The sequence below is a fragment of the Euphorbia lathyris genome, chromosome 3 (genome assembly GCF_963576675.1).
Source record: "Euphorbia lathyris chromosome 3, ddEupLath1.1, whole genome shotgun sequence".
Classification (NCBI taxonomy): domain Eukaryota; kingdom Viridiplantae; phylum Streptophyta; class Magnoliopsida; order Malpighiales; family Euphorbiaceae; genus Euphorbia; species Euphorbia lathyris.
The window spans coordinates 70,981,394-70,996,299 of record NC_088912.1 but is presented as its reverse complement, the minus strand read 5'-3'; positions in this window follow the sequence as shown (position 1 = coordinate 70,996,299).

Sequence of the window (14,906 nt, the reverse complement as noted above, 5' to 3'; positions counted from 1 at the left end):
GAATGGTGCAAAGAACGCCTAAGAAGAAGCCCAATGTGGCGAATGCAAAATATGGCGAACAAAAAAGCTCCACGAGGCGAATGCCTAGATGGCAAAAGTAAAACCTATCAAATGGTGAATGGCTCAAAGTGTAACCCCCGTCTCGGGTCACATTAAAAACACATAGAAACCAAACAATTATCATAATTAAGCACAACACTAACATAAGTGTTGGTCCCATGTAATTAGTTCCAAAGGGGGGGGGGTAGGAACTAATGTAACTTTTTCGCTTAATTGTGCTGACTTAATTTAATTCGTTAAATTATTTCACTCAGTTTTGGTCAGCAAGGCCGAGCAAGATGTAAGACAGCTTTAGTCAAGGGCTGACTAGAACTGTTTTACAAGTGAGTTGGGGATTGACACTTAAGGCCGGCTTCCAACTCAGCACTCTGATTACTCAGTGTCAGCTTATACAATTTATATCCTAAGTAATTTAAGCAAGCAACACATACATATATATAATGAGAGAATGAGTTAGAAATTACTCAACAGACTTATCCTGGTTCATCCTCTCCGCTTACGTCCAGTCCCCAGAATCCTTTCGGGCTTTTTCAATCCAATACTGAGCTCTTTAAAGGTAGAGCACAAACCGTTTACAAACAGTTGAGTATGCAAGAGTACCTTCCTCTATTCGTCTACTCAACTCTACTGAATGCTGTAACCAAACACTCAGATTTTCTCTACCACTGAGTACTAAGACCGAGTACTCAGCACTACTCACTCAATCTTTTACAATTGATACAAATCTGTTCTTTCTAGATGAAGAACACTTTAGATGATTACAAATTCAATCTAGACTTTTACACAGAGATAGAAGTTGGGTGTAAGTATTTGCTTTTCTTTGTTTGTATGTGCTTGTATGTATGCTTTTTCTCTTTTGTATTCGGCAAAGGATCCAATTGATGAACTTGTCCTTTTATAGTGAAAACTGAAGCTTCAATCATTTGAATTCGGATGTATCCGTTGAATCCAAACGATCTTCTTGCGTCATTCATTAGTCAGCGTGCAGATCTTGTAGGCCAATCCTGTCGTCTGAAATTGGCAGGCGTCAGGCTTGTCTTCTTCTTCCAGGTTTGTCTTCTAGCGCAAGTTTTGTCTTTTAGCCAAATTCTAGTTGACCCATGCATCTCGAAACTGTCTCCTTGCGTAATTCCAAGGCTTCTGAATTGGCACAGGTCACTGTCGGTTCTTGTCTTTTAGTTAACTGATCATTGACACTATCCTAATAACCACTCAGCTTGACTTTAATAGACGTTGCCTTCGATCTTTGTTTCTGGCGAGGCTAAGTCACGTTCTACTCAGCTTCTTCGATCAACTTCGTTTTCAAGCGTTTGTTTTGAAGAAGACTTTTCTTGTATTACGCTGAGTTGTACTTCTACTCAGCTTGTGCTATGGCTCATGCTGACTTGGTTCTGTCGGACTTTTCATTTCTATTCTCATTTATAATTATACTCAACATTGAACAAACACATTAGTATAATTAAATCAAAGCACATAAATTTAATTGTCTTAATCATGGATTAACTTAAATAATTTTGTCAAATCAAAATCATGTGGAAAGGTGTTTCAACAAACTCCCCCATTTTGATGTTGGCAAAAATATTTAATAATGGAACTCAGCATTGAGTATCCCCATGATTGCAATTCCTTTTATTCTTCTGAAGGTACTCCCCCGTAAGGGTTGCATCTGTTGACTTAAATTAACTCAAAACCTTGAAGTTAAGACAACCTTTTACTGACTTAGTTCAATTCTAGACCTTCCAAGATCTAATTCAGATGAGCCTAGGTCAGCTTTCAGAAAAGATCAAGTTTGGAACATAGTTGTTACTTAGAGTTACCATCTTGGTATAGGAGTTATGTGTGCTGAGTATATATTACCTGTATTTTACTTATGTTCACAAGGTTTCAATTTGTTGTTCAATGACTAGTTAAGTATGACAGATCAGCATATAGGCACAATAGATAAGCATCACATATAGATAAGACAGTTTGGATAAAAGATGCTTAATAGATAGTCAGCATAACAAAATGGAACATGCCACATATAAAGCTACAAGTCTAATATAGTTCTAATCTATTTCTTTAAGTTGACTTGAACTTGGTGGGATTTGCCTTTGCCCTTGGCAGTTCCTTGTTGCTGAGATGGCTCCCCCAATTTCTACTGAGTTCCAGCAGCTTGTTCTTTCTCCCCCATTTTGCCAGCATCAGGAGATGGATGGGAGGGAACATAGAATATTCCCTATTGAACAGCACGAGATAGTTTGGATGAATACATTTGCAGCTGGCTTGTACTGTCCCGAAGACCTTTGAAGACCTCCATGCCCTCGGACATGGTGGACGCGGAGATCCTAATGTTGGCACTGAGCATGCTTAACAAATACTCTTGAGATTTCCCGATCCAAGTTATTGATTCTGTCATCCGGGCATATGATTGATGATACATCCTGAGCAGGGCAGTGTCATATTTTTGACGTTGATCGTTGGTGTATCGAACCTGCTTAAGGAAAGATTGAGTACATTGCAGAATCTCATTTATCTTCACAAGGTCAGTGTCCATGTCAGCTTTATTCAGGTTGAGTAGGCGAACGGCTTCACCAATCTGTTCGATGGAACACTGGGAGGAGGAGGAGATTAGTTCACAAGTTCCGGTCAGCTCAGATTTCAGCTGGGAGAAATGTTGATTGACCTCAGCAGAGGTTGCATATGTTGAGTTCGCAGCTGAAATGGTATTGAGTTGACCTTGGATGGCGTGCATATGATTGACCATCATCAGTTGGAGCTTGGCCAGCTTCATTATTGATTCTTGTTTGGGCTGTTGAGAGGCAAAAGATGTCATGACACTCATCAAGTCTTTGAGACCCTTGATTTCAGTTAAAAGTTGAGTGACAGAGGAGATTTGTGTTGGCTCAACATGAACATGCCCACCAACATCAGCCTGAGTTTGATGAATATCTTGAAGGAGTGCTTGAGCTGGGTTAATAATCTTTCTTCCAGACTCAGAAGCATTTAAGTAAGCATAGGATTCATTAGTTTGTGGTTCAGAGGCCGGAATTTTATCAGCATCGGATGGAGGAGGTGTTTGATGCTGTCCAGAAACAGATGTGCCAGCATGGTCAGCAGCTGGACTTTTATTCAGGTCAGTAGCAGGAGCTGACTGGTTAGTATTCTGCTTTATAGGAGATGGCAGTGGTTGCTCAGTAGAGAGATCAACTTGCTCGACATCAGTCTAAAGTTGATTAGATTGAGGCTGGGGTACTTCAGAGCTGGCTTGAGCAGCATGGACTTCGAGCACTTGCTCGGCAGAAATTGGACCCTGAGGAGCTTTGGGGTCGGCGTGTTCCTCACCTTGAGAAATAGAGGCTTGTTTTTCCTTTATTTGGTCAGGAGTGGGTTCAACAACATTGGTGAAGAATTGGAACTGAAGTTTGGTGAGGTCGGTGATTGGTTCCCTTAGTGGAGACTCATCCAATAGATCAATGAATTTTGGTTTCAGAGCCTTACGTTTGAGCTGTTTGCCTGTGCTGTCCTTGTTGGTTTGAGGAGATGGATCAGCGGTAATAGAGTCAAGAGACTCAGAGGTAGAGATAGGACCAAGGTCAGCATCAAGACCTTCCACAACCTTGTCCTTCACTGTTTGCTTAGTTTGGTTCCCAATTTACTCAGCAACAACTTTTACACTCGGCTCAGCAGAACCTGTCTTATCAGCTTGAAACTGACCTCTAGTATTACCCAGTTCCTCCTCTTAGTCAGTAGGAGTCTTCTCTAGGTCAATGTCTTGACTTCGTACGAAGTGAGAGTCAGGAGTAACCACGAAGTTAAGAGGGTTAGCATCGACCGGTGTTAACCCAGAGGTTTTCTTTCTCTTTAAGGGCTGATCAGGAATTTCCTCACTTTCTTCCTCAGGCTCATCTTGCCTTTTCTGTTTCCCCACTGACTTAGATTCCTCTTGAACTTGCTCAGCAGAAGCTTTCTTTCCACTAGAGATTATGCGAAGTTTCTTTGGGGCAGCATTAATATCTTTTGAGGAGGTTTGGACAACTTTCCTCTTTTTTATTGCCTAGTGCGGTCAGCGCGAGCTTGATTTACTTTCTTTCCTTTTCTAGTCAGCATACCCTGTGCTTCTTCAACCATATTATCCCCTTCCTCATTTCCTTCAGCTTCAGCCCCCTTTCCTTTCTTGGGTTTGATGGGTTGGTCGTAGAACAAACCGAATAGTATACCAGCAGTAATCTTCGTACCCCAAAATTAAACTTCCTCGACTAAGCTCACCTTGTAGTCTTTGAGTATCCTGGTGATAAGAGATCCCATCCTGAGTGTGTCGGTACTATGCTGGAATGCGCCGATAAGAAAGACGGGCATGTTGAGTGGCTCGTAGGTCAGCATGTGCCAGATAAAGCACTGCTCAAAGTTTGACGCAGAGGAAGTGGAGTTGACCTTGGGGAATAAGAAGTTGGTCAGGATATAGTGGGCCATTTTCTGATTTTGACCCATACAAGTGCTAGCAATTTCCCCTTTGTGGCCAGCGGGTTTACAGAACTCACTAGGGTATTTGATTTTGGTGTGATCGTTTGTGCCCCTGAGCTCGGTACCTTCATTCTTCAGCTTAAGTAATATAGCGAGATAGGGAGGATTAACGAAAATTTCCTTGCCTTTGACCGTGGTAACCATGTAATCATAATCATCATCAGCAGCTTTCAAATTGGTGTAAAATTCCCTAACCAATTCTGGATAGGTGGCTTCACGGATAGAAAACAGCTCAGTCCAGCCATTTTTGGAGATCCATTCGCAAAAAGTTTGCTCAGCTTCTACAAATCCCTTTGAGAACCAGCGGGAATGATCAACCTTACAGCCTCTCACACTTATGAATACAGGAGAGTATGTTCTTTCCCTAGGTTTCTTCTCCTTCTTTTTCTGTTTCTTTGACGGAGTTGCCTAGTCAGCTTAGGGATTCTTACTTGGAGTGATGACCTTAGATTGGTCAGGCTGACCGTGTCCTTGAGACTCAGTTGAAGTCTCCTCATGTTCCTGCTCAGTGTGAGACGAAGGATTTTCATCGGAGCTATTGTCATCGTAATCGGCACCAGAGATATTTTGAGAATCGTTAGACATGATTCTTTGAGAGAATTTGAGAGGATTCTGGGATTTGAGAGAGAGAGTGTGAGATTGAATGCCAAAGATTTCAAGTGTAAAGAGATTTTGGTGGGAAATCATCCACTATTTATAGACATGTCGAGTTGATCTGATAGGTCGGAGTGGCGGTTTAACCTCGAGATGATCAAACGACAGAGATCCTGGCATTTATGACACGTTCGGCGTATGTGTTTTCTAATTATTGCGCTTACGACATCCTAGGTGGCTATTTAATGCGCGTGCTAGCATTAATTGTGCAAGTGGGTTTACTCAGTTTCTTAGAATACTAAACGTTTAAGGTTCTGAGTGCACAGTTTTGCGTAGAAGGAAGTATTCGAATGCTTAGTAACTCAGCTTATGAAAATCACTCAGTACGTATGTCTACTCAGCATGAAGTAATTTCATGTGGTTCATATTGGCTCAGCATGCAATAGTTACTAATCACTCAGCATGTAAAAATCACTCAACATTCATTTTAAGCATAGGATGTTATTGAAGAGGATTAGACATACCGATAGCTTCCCTTAGTATGTTAAATTGCTCACAAGCCAAGGGCTTCGTAAAGATATCCGCAAGCTGTTCATCTGTTGGAACGTAGGTCAGCTTGATCTCACCCTTGAGTACATGATCACTGATGAAGTGATGCCTTATGATGACATGCTTCATCCTGCTGTGTTGGATTGAATTTTTAGATAAGTGAATGGCGCTCTTGTTGTCACATTTGACTTCGATTGTTTTTGTTTGTACACCATAATCCTCAAGCTGTTGCTTAATCCATAGGACTTGAGCCACACAGCTTCCAACAGCAATGTACTCAGCTTCAGTTGTAGACAGGGCCACTGACGATTGCTTCTTGCTGAACCAAGATACCAGACAGCTTCCTAGGAAGTGGCATCCTCCTAAAGTACTCTTACGCTCTAGCTTATCTCGTCCATAGTCAGCATCAGTGTATCCAATGAGTGTGAAGTCATTTGAGTTTGGATACCATAAACCTGCATTAACTGAGCTCTGCAAATATCTAAAAATTCTTTTTACAGCAATATAGTGAGATTCTCTGGAGTCAGCTTGATATCTTGCACAATAACATACTGAGTACTGAATGTCAGGCCTACTAGCAGTTAGATAAAGTAGAGATCCAATCATACCTCGATATAACCTGCTGTCTACTGACTTACCTTTCTCGTCAGTGCAAAGGACAGTGTCAGTACCCATAGGGGTAGATATGGGCTTACATTCTTCCATATCAAATTTCTTTAACATTTCTTTGGCATACTTAGACTGACTAATGAAGATGCCATTCTCCATTGCTTGATTTGAAGTCCAAGGAAGAAGTTGAGTTCACCCATCATAGACATCTCGAACTCAGTTTGCATCTGTTTACTAAATTCCTTGCACATAGATTCATTAGTGGCACCAAAGATAATATCATCTACATATATTTGTGCCATGAGGATATCTTTACCCTTTTTCTTAATGAATAAGGTTGTGTCAGCTTTACCTCTGACGTAGTTCCTAGTCAGCAGGAAACTGGTCAACCTCTCGTACCAAGCACGTGGTGCTTGCTTCAGGCCATACAGGGCCTTCTTGAGTTTATGAACGTGGTTTGGAGATTTTGGATCTTCAAACCCAGGAGGCTGACTAACATATACCTCTTCGTTTATAAATCCATTAAGAAATGCACTCTTGACATCCATTTGAAATAGTTTGAAGTTCATGAAGCTAGCATATGCACATAATATTTGTATAGCCTCTAACCTAGCAACGGGAGCAAAGGTCTCACCATAGTCAATGCCTTTTGCTGACTATAGCCTTGAGCTACAAGTCGGGCTTTGTTCCTAACTACATTACCCATCTCGTCTAGCTTATTTCTAAAGACCCACTTAGTTCCTATGGTCTTTTGATTTCTAGGTTTTGGTACTAAATCCCATACCTCATTTCTCTTAAACTGATCAAGCTCTTCTTGTATAGCGTTGATCCAGAATTCATCGTGCTCAGCTTCGGTGAAATTCATTGGTTCATGGACTGAGATGAACACAACATTGCTAAGATATCTCCTGAGTTGGTTTCTTGTCATCAGGTTGTTCTCAGTAGCATCAAGAATGGACTTCTCCGAGTGTCCTCTTGGAATTTTGATCTCTTTGGGTAATGTTGAGTTGTCAGGAGCGGGTGTTTCAACAATCAACTCTGCAGTTTTGGATTGGTCAGCAAAGGTAATTTCAGGTTCGTGTTTACCTTTGGTCAGCCCGTGCGGTAATGACTGAGTGGCTCCATTTTGGTCAGCGGAAGCTGAGCATGGGTCATCTTCGGCAGACTGACTAGACTTACCTGCAGGGTCAGTTTCATCGAACTCGATATGGACAGACTCTTCTACGACTTGAGTTCATTTATTAAACACCCTATATGCTTTACTGTTAGTTGAGTACCCTAGAAAGATCGCTTCGTCAGCTTTAGAATCAAATTTGGCAAGGTTGTCTTTCGTATTGAGTATAAAACATTTATAACCAAAGACACGAAAGTATCCAATGTTGGGCTTTCGTCCTTTCCAAAGTTCATAGGGGGTTTTCTTAAGAATAGATCTAACTAAAGCCCTATTGAGTATATAGCATGCTGTGTTGACAACTTCACCCCAGAAATACTTTGGAAGCCTATTCTCACTCAGCATTGTCCTTGCTATTTCAACTAATGTTCTGTTTTTCCTTTCAACTACCCCATTTTGTTGAGGAGTCCTAGGAGCAGAAAAATTATGGTCAATGTCGCTGACTTCATAGAATTCATCAAGCTGTTGGTTTTTGAATTCTCTGCCATTATCACTCCTGATGTGAGCTAATTTTAAATCTTTGTCATTTTCAAGTTTTCTGATCAACGTTGAAAACATCTCAAAGGCTTCATCCTTGCTACTCAGCAAGATGACCCAAGTGTACCGAGAGAAATCGTCTACAATGACAAGGAAAATCTCTTACCGCCCAAGCTGAGTGGTTGGACAGGTCTGAAAAGATCCAAGTGTAGTAATTCCAATGGACGCTTGGTTGAGACAATATTTTTACTTTGAAAAGACTTTTTGGTTTGTTTACTTGCTGACAAGCATTGCATAATTGATCTTTCTCAAATTTAAGTTTGGGCAAACCTTCAACTAATTGCTTTCTTGCTAATTTGGCAAGGAGGTCCATGCTTACATGACCAAGTCTCCTATGTCATAGCCAGGAATTGTATTCCTTTGACACTAAGCATATGTTTTTCAAAAACTTCTTTTCTAAACTCAACATGTAGACATTGTCAACACGAGGGGCAGTTAAAATCAAATCATTTGTTTTTCCCTCGAGTATCTGACACTCAGTGGCATCAATTACGACCTTTCTACCGCTGTCACACAGCTGAGCTACGCTTAATAGGTTATATTTGAGACCGCTGACTAAGGAGACAGACTCAATAGTAGGGTTTCCTCCGATAGTGCCTGATCCTACTATCTTACCCTTTTTGTTGTCTCCGAAGCTTACACTTCCACCTCGTTTACGCTCAAATGTGATGAACTGAGTTTCATCACCAGTCATATGCCTCGAGCATGCACTGTCAATGTACCATAGTTTTGATTTCTCCGCGCACCTCAGGCTCACCTGCAATTTAAACTATTCATCTTTAGATACCCAATTCTTATTGGGTCCTCGTTGGTTAGTGTGAACAGGTGATGCATCATATTTTATTTTGTGACGACATATATTTATGGTGTGGCCATCTTTACCACATAAGTCACAATGAGTTACCCTTTTAGGGTAATTTTGTTTTTGGTCAGCACCATTGTGCTAAGCATGCCAACATACCTTAGTGGTATGGCCTCTTTTTCCGCAGAAGTCACATTGGACATTCCGCCGAGTATACCAACACACATCTATGGCGTGTCCTCTTTTTCCACAACAGTCACACTGACTGTACTGCTGAGTGTACTGTCTATGCTGACTAGTACCTTGATACTTATATATTTGTGATGTATTTTCTCAGTTTCTTTGAATCTGATTAGACTTTCGAGATAAACCTGTGCATTATTTTCAAGTTTTCATCTTGCCTGGTATTGTCTTGGAGCAGATGTCGGAGGTCACTTAGTTTGACCTCTTCAATCTCATCACATCGCCTGCTGAGTGCTTTTATTTTCTTGTTACACTTTTTGTGTCAGTGTATATAGATCACTCAGGGCGTTAACCATTTCATTTCTAAGCAAGAGAAGAGATGTTACCTCATTGGGGTGTTCCTCTTGGTCAGAACCATCTGAGGGGTCAGCTTGCTCAGATCGGCATTGGTCAGCAGTTTCGTCAGCCATAAAACATATATTTGCCGACTCAGTGGCATCAGCTTCTGATGAAGTTGACTCATCAATATCGGTTCATGTTGCCACCATAGCTTTTCTGCTACCTTTCTTTTCTTTCTTCAGAGTTGGACAGCTTGACTTAATGTGGCCAGTTTGATGGCATTCAAAGCATGTGACAGGCTTCGAGCTGTCCTTTTTATACCTGCTGTCACTGGACTCAGCTTTGTATTTATCGCTGCGTCTAAATACCCTTTTGCTATTCTTGTCATTCTTTCTGAACAGCTTCTTCATTTTCCTGGTAAATATGGCCATCTCCTCATCATCCGATGAGTCAGCTTCTGTCGAGTTAGCTTTCATGACAAGTGATTTTTGCTTCTTGTTTTCTGACTTTTCTTTAGCTTCAAAGTTTTTCATGGAGATCTCGTGGGTTAGCAGAGATCCGATTAGCTCATCATATTTGTACGTGGTCAAGTCCTGAGCTTCTTCCACAGCTGTCTTTTTAGCTTGCCATCTCTTGGGTAGACTTCTCAAGATTTTCTTCACCTTCTCTTCTTCTACGAAGTTCTTGCCGAGTCGTTTAAGCTCATTAATGATATTTGTGAACCTTGAGTTCATCTCCGAGATGTCTTCATTTTCATTCATCTCGAACAGCTCATATAGCCTCATGTGTTGGTTCACCTTTGATTCTTTGACCTTGCTGGTACCCTCATATGTCACTTCCAGCTTCTTCCATATTTCTTGTGCTGACTCACAACCTGAAATTTTATTGTACTCTGCAGCATCTAACGCACAGTGAAGCATATTGATAGCCGAAGCATTATTTTGTAATTTTCTTAGGTTGTCTTCTGACCACTCAGTTTCGCTCTTAGCGACTTTCTCGTTATTTACCATTTTGAAAGGCACAAACGGGCCTTGGACTATTGCAAGCCATGCACTCATGTTTGTGGCTTGAATAAAAATTTTCATCATGTTCTTCCAAAATGTATAGTTTGATCCGAAGAACAAGTGAGGCTGACTAATTGATAATCCCTCGGGGAGTATCTGTGTTGTTTGATTTCCTGGAAGAAAACGAGTGCTGTTCTCAGCCATTTACAGGGATCAGCTCAAGATAGTTTTATCCTTGAGTAGTGAGCTAGATAGCTCTGATACCACTTGTTGGTCCGGTGTAATTAGTTCCAAAGGGGGGGGGGGTTAGGAACTAATGTAACTTTTTCGCTTAATTGTGCTGACTTAATTTAATTCATTAAATTACTTCACTCAGTTTTGGCCAGCAAGTCCGAGCAAGATGTAAGATAGCTTTAGTCAAGGGCTAACTAGAACTGTTTTACAAGTGAGTTGAGGATTGACACTTAAGGTCGGCTTCCAACTCAGCACTCTGATTACTCAGTGTCAGCTTATACAATTTATTGTTGGTCCCTTGTAAGGTTGCAAATATAGTTCCAAGGGGGGGTTAGGAACTATTTTACCTTTTTTTTAAAAAAAATAATTTGGGCAGATTTCTTTTCTTTAAGAAAAGTTTATAAAACAGCGGCACTTAACACTCAGCAAGACACTGGCTTAGTCAACTAGTGACTAGGAAAGCTTCGTTGCTTAGGTCAGGAAATAGCACTTAGAGTCTATTCCTGAACCTGCTCGTTTGTAGCGCACAACTCAGCTTGACCTCTTTTACTTGGTCAGTTTTAGTTTGTTTTAAGCAAGCAATATAAATAAGGAGTTAAGGTTTAAGAAAACTTCACTCAGCAGATTTATCCAGGTTCGGCTTCTTCTAAGCCTGCGTCCTGTCCCCGGAACACCTCCGAGATTTCAAATCCTCTACTGAGCTCTTTAAAGGTAGAGCCTCAAACCTTTTACAATATCAGCAATTGAGTATGACAAGAGTACCTTCCTCTATACTTCTACTCAATCCTAATCTCTCCACTGAGTACTTAAAACCGAGTACCCAGCCTCTCATTTCTACTTCTAGAAATGATAAAGATTTTGTCCTAAACAATAATTGCTAGAACACCTTAGATGATTGAAAAACAATCACTCTAGACTTTTACACAAATGAATAGACTTTGTAGTGTAAGAACTTTGCTTTGCTTTTGATGGATAACTTTTGTATACGTTTGGTCAGCGTAGCGACTCTTGCTCAAAGTTCTCTGAAGAATGTGGATTCTGAATGCTCTATTTATAGAGAGCTATGAGAGCTTCTGGTTATTTCGAATTTCGAAATAACCGTTGGAGGGAAACGACTTCATGTCGCTTTCACTCAGTCTGTTCAGCAGTTCTCCTAGCCAATCAGATTCCAGCATCTTCTGTTCTTCGGTCAGTGTGGCAGTATGTTCCTCCAAATCGGGTAATGTCAAACAGACAGCTTTCTGCGTCTTCTGTTCTTTACCTACAGAGGAAATACTTGGTCTGGAAGTTGCTTTGTAGTCAGCGGCTGTCTTGTACGCTTTGTCGAGACAGCTCAGCAGCTTCATACCGAAGTTGTCTACGTGGATCTTCTCGATCCTTCTTTGCTCAGCATGCGTTTCATTACTTCAACGGCAGCGTTTTAGAGATACGCAGGCTGAGTGATCTTGGGCTTGTTTGACCTGGGCCTTGACTTGCATATAGGGCTTGGGCCTTATGATCTTTATGCCTTATAATAAATTATAAACTCAACATTGAACAAACACATTAGTAACACTAAATCAAAGCATTTAAACTTAGTGTGTTATAGAATATTTACTTTCACTTAATTAATTTTGTCAAATCAAAATCCTGTGGAAAGGTGTTTCAACAAACTCCCCCATTTTGATGTTGGCAAAACTAATCAGCAAGGAACTCAGCGTTGAGCTCCCCCATGATAGTTGACCTTTTTGATTAAGTGAACACCCCCGTCAGGGCTGAGCTACTGACTTAGTTTTATTCTAAACATTCTAAGGTTTAATTGAATAAGTCTAAGGTCAGTTTTCAGATATAGGTCAGCTTATGGGACATATTCTATTTTACTCAGTATTCAGCGGAAGTAATGTATAGTGACAGAGTGCTGAGTAAATTATTTATTCAATGGTTTATATTTGACAAGTTCAAACATTTATACGCAGCATGCATTCAGATAGTTAAATAGTAATGCAAGTATTCCAAAAGTAACAGAAGTTAGGCATATTGAATTTTTTAAAACAAGAATAAGGACAAGGCAAATAAAAAAAATTCTTCTTCCTAACTTCTATATTCTAACTCTCTAGTTTCTAACTTAGAGTTCCTTTTCCTTAGTTGCCACTTTTCTCCCCCGTTTTGCCAGCATCAGCAGTAGGCAAATTGACGGTAGGGGCAGGAGAATTGGCCTGATCCTGCAGCACACGTATTTGACCCTCCAAGGAATTCATGTGACTGACCATAGTCAGCATGAGTTCGGTCATTTTGGTCAGTTGAGCATGTGGTGGTGGCTGCGGCTGGACAGAGGAGAAGTGATTGACCAATTCATGGATTTCCCGCAGAATATGGTGAGTGACAGGTGAATGAGAGGACTGAGCAGGAGTTGATGGAGTAGGTGCTTGTTCTTGAAGCAGAGTGCTTGCTGAGGCGATGACACGCCGACCTGACTCAGTGGCACCAAGGTGTGCATATTTGGCAGAAGTGGGTTCACACTGAGGGCCTTGTGTAGTGACAGGACTACGAGGCGTGTTGACCTCAGGTGCTGAGTTGCTTTGAGTTTGAGGTGGGAGTGGAGCTTCTTTTGGACTTACAGGGGTCTTGGCTTGTTTCTCTACGGGAGGAACAGAGGCTTGATTTTGTGGAGACCCCTTTTGAGCAACATGGTCCTCAAGAACAGGTTCTTCAGCTGTTCGCAGCTTCTTCTCAGCTGACTCAGCTAGGTCTTGATCAGCTTTCCTCTTGTTGCTTTCTATGAGCCTTATCTTTCTCGGGACAGTATGAATATCCTTCGAGCATGCTCCCTTTTTCTTCTTCTTCTCAGCTTCAGCAACCTCAGATGGCACAGTGGACGGATTCTCAATTGGAGGTTCATTGACTGGTTCTGTACCCTCAGCAGTGTGAGCGGCTTCAGCCATAACATCATCTATAATGGCATCCAGGTTAGCCAGATTTTCCATTTCTCCAATGGGTTGCTCATCCTCAGCCATAAGATTCTCCTCCTCAGGAGTGGCATTTTCATCATATCCTCTAAGAGGTTGGCTATGTGAGAGTTCATTCAGCAGACGTGCAGTGATAGCAGTTCCCGTTGAACTTATTTCACCAACAGTCTCTATGTTCTTGTCTTGTATTATACTGGTGATGAGAGAACCTAAACGGAGCTTCCTTCCGCTTCTTTGGAAAGCTCCGACCAAAAATACAGGCATGTTGAAAGGAGTACTGGTCAGCATATGCCAGATGAAACATTGTTCAAAATTAGAGGCAGATGAGGCAGAGCTGAGTTTAGGGAAGATAAAGTTGGTCAGCAAGAAGTGGGCCATCTTCTGATTTTTGCCCATGCAGGTGCTGGGTACTTCTCCCTTGTAGTTTCTGGGTTTACAGAACCCCTTCATCTTTTCTGCGATGGCTTTTGGTATCGGCTCCTTTATGGTTCTGAACTGAATCCCTGTATTTGGTATCTCTAGCAATGTAGCTAGATATTCAGGGGTTATCACTATCTTTTGACCCTTGACTGTGGTCTCCAGATAGTCAGAGTCATCTGCATCAACATGCAGGTTGGAGTAGAACTCTCTTACCATTGTAGGATAGGTTTTCCCGGACAGAGAGAAGAGACCTGTCCATTTGTTGTTTTTGATCCATTCACAGAATGGAGTCTCTAAAGAGATGAAGTCAGGGTGGAAGAATCGACTTCTTAATACCTCTTGATTCTTAGCCCAAGAGTGTACTTTAATCATTTTTCTCATTAGGCTAGTTGAAGGACCAGCCTGGTCAGAGGATTTGAGAGTTGGAGAGAAATAACTTTCGTTGTAAGACATTTTTGAAGTTTTGAAGCTCTTTGGAAAATTTAGAAGCTTTCTTAGGGTTCAATGTATATGTGACGAGGGTAGTGGGTTAGTATTTACTATTTATAGATTTTATGGTTTAGGGTTCCATTTGAATTTTATCCAGTTTTGCTCTGGGTTGTCCAATCGACAGAAACCCTGACACTTATGACACTATTAAAACGTTATTCGGCGCATGCGCAGTACAGGTGTCACTTCGCGTGTAGTGACATTAAATGCTAATAAGTGCTTTTACTTAGCGTTTGTTGATATAAACGTTTCATATTCTAAGTAGTCAGTGCATTCTTTAAGGATGGTTTTTAGTTCAAGTTCGAAAACTAATTTACTCAGTGTGCAAGATTACTCAGTATTGTATATTCAGTCAGTTTCAATGACATACTCAGCAAACAATAAATCATTCAGCATGTAATTCATTCAGCATTCAATATTCATTTAGCACAGGAATTTACTGAAGAGGATTAAACATACCAATTGCT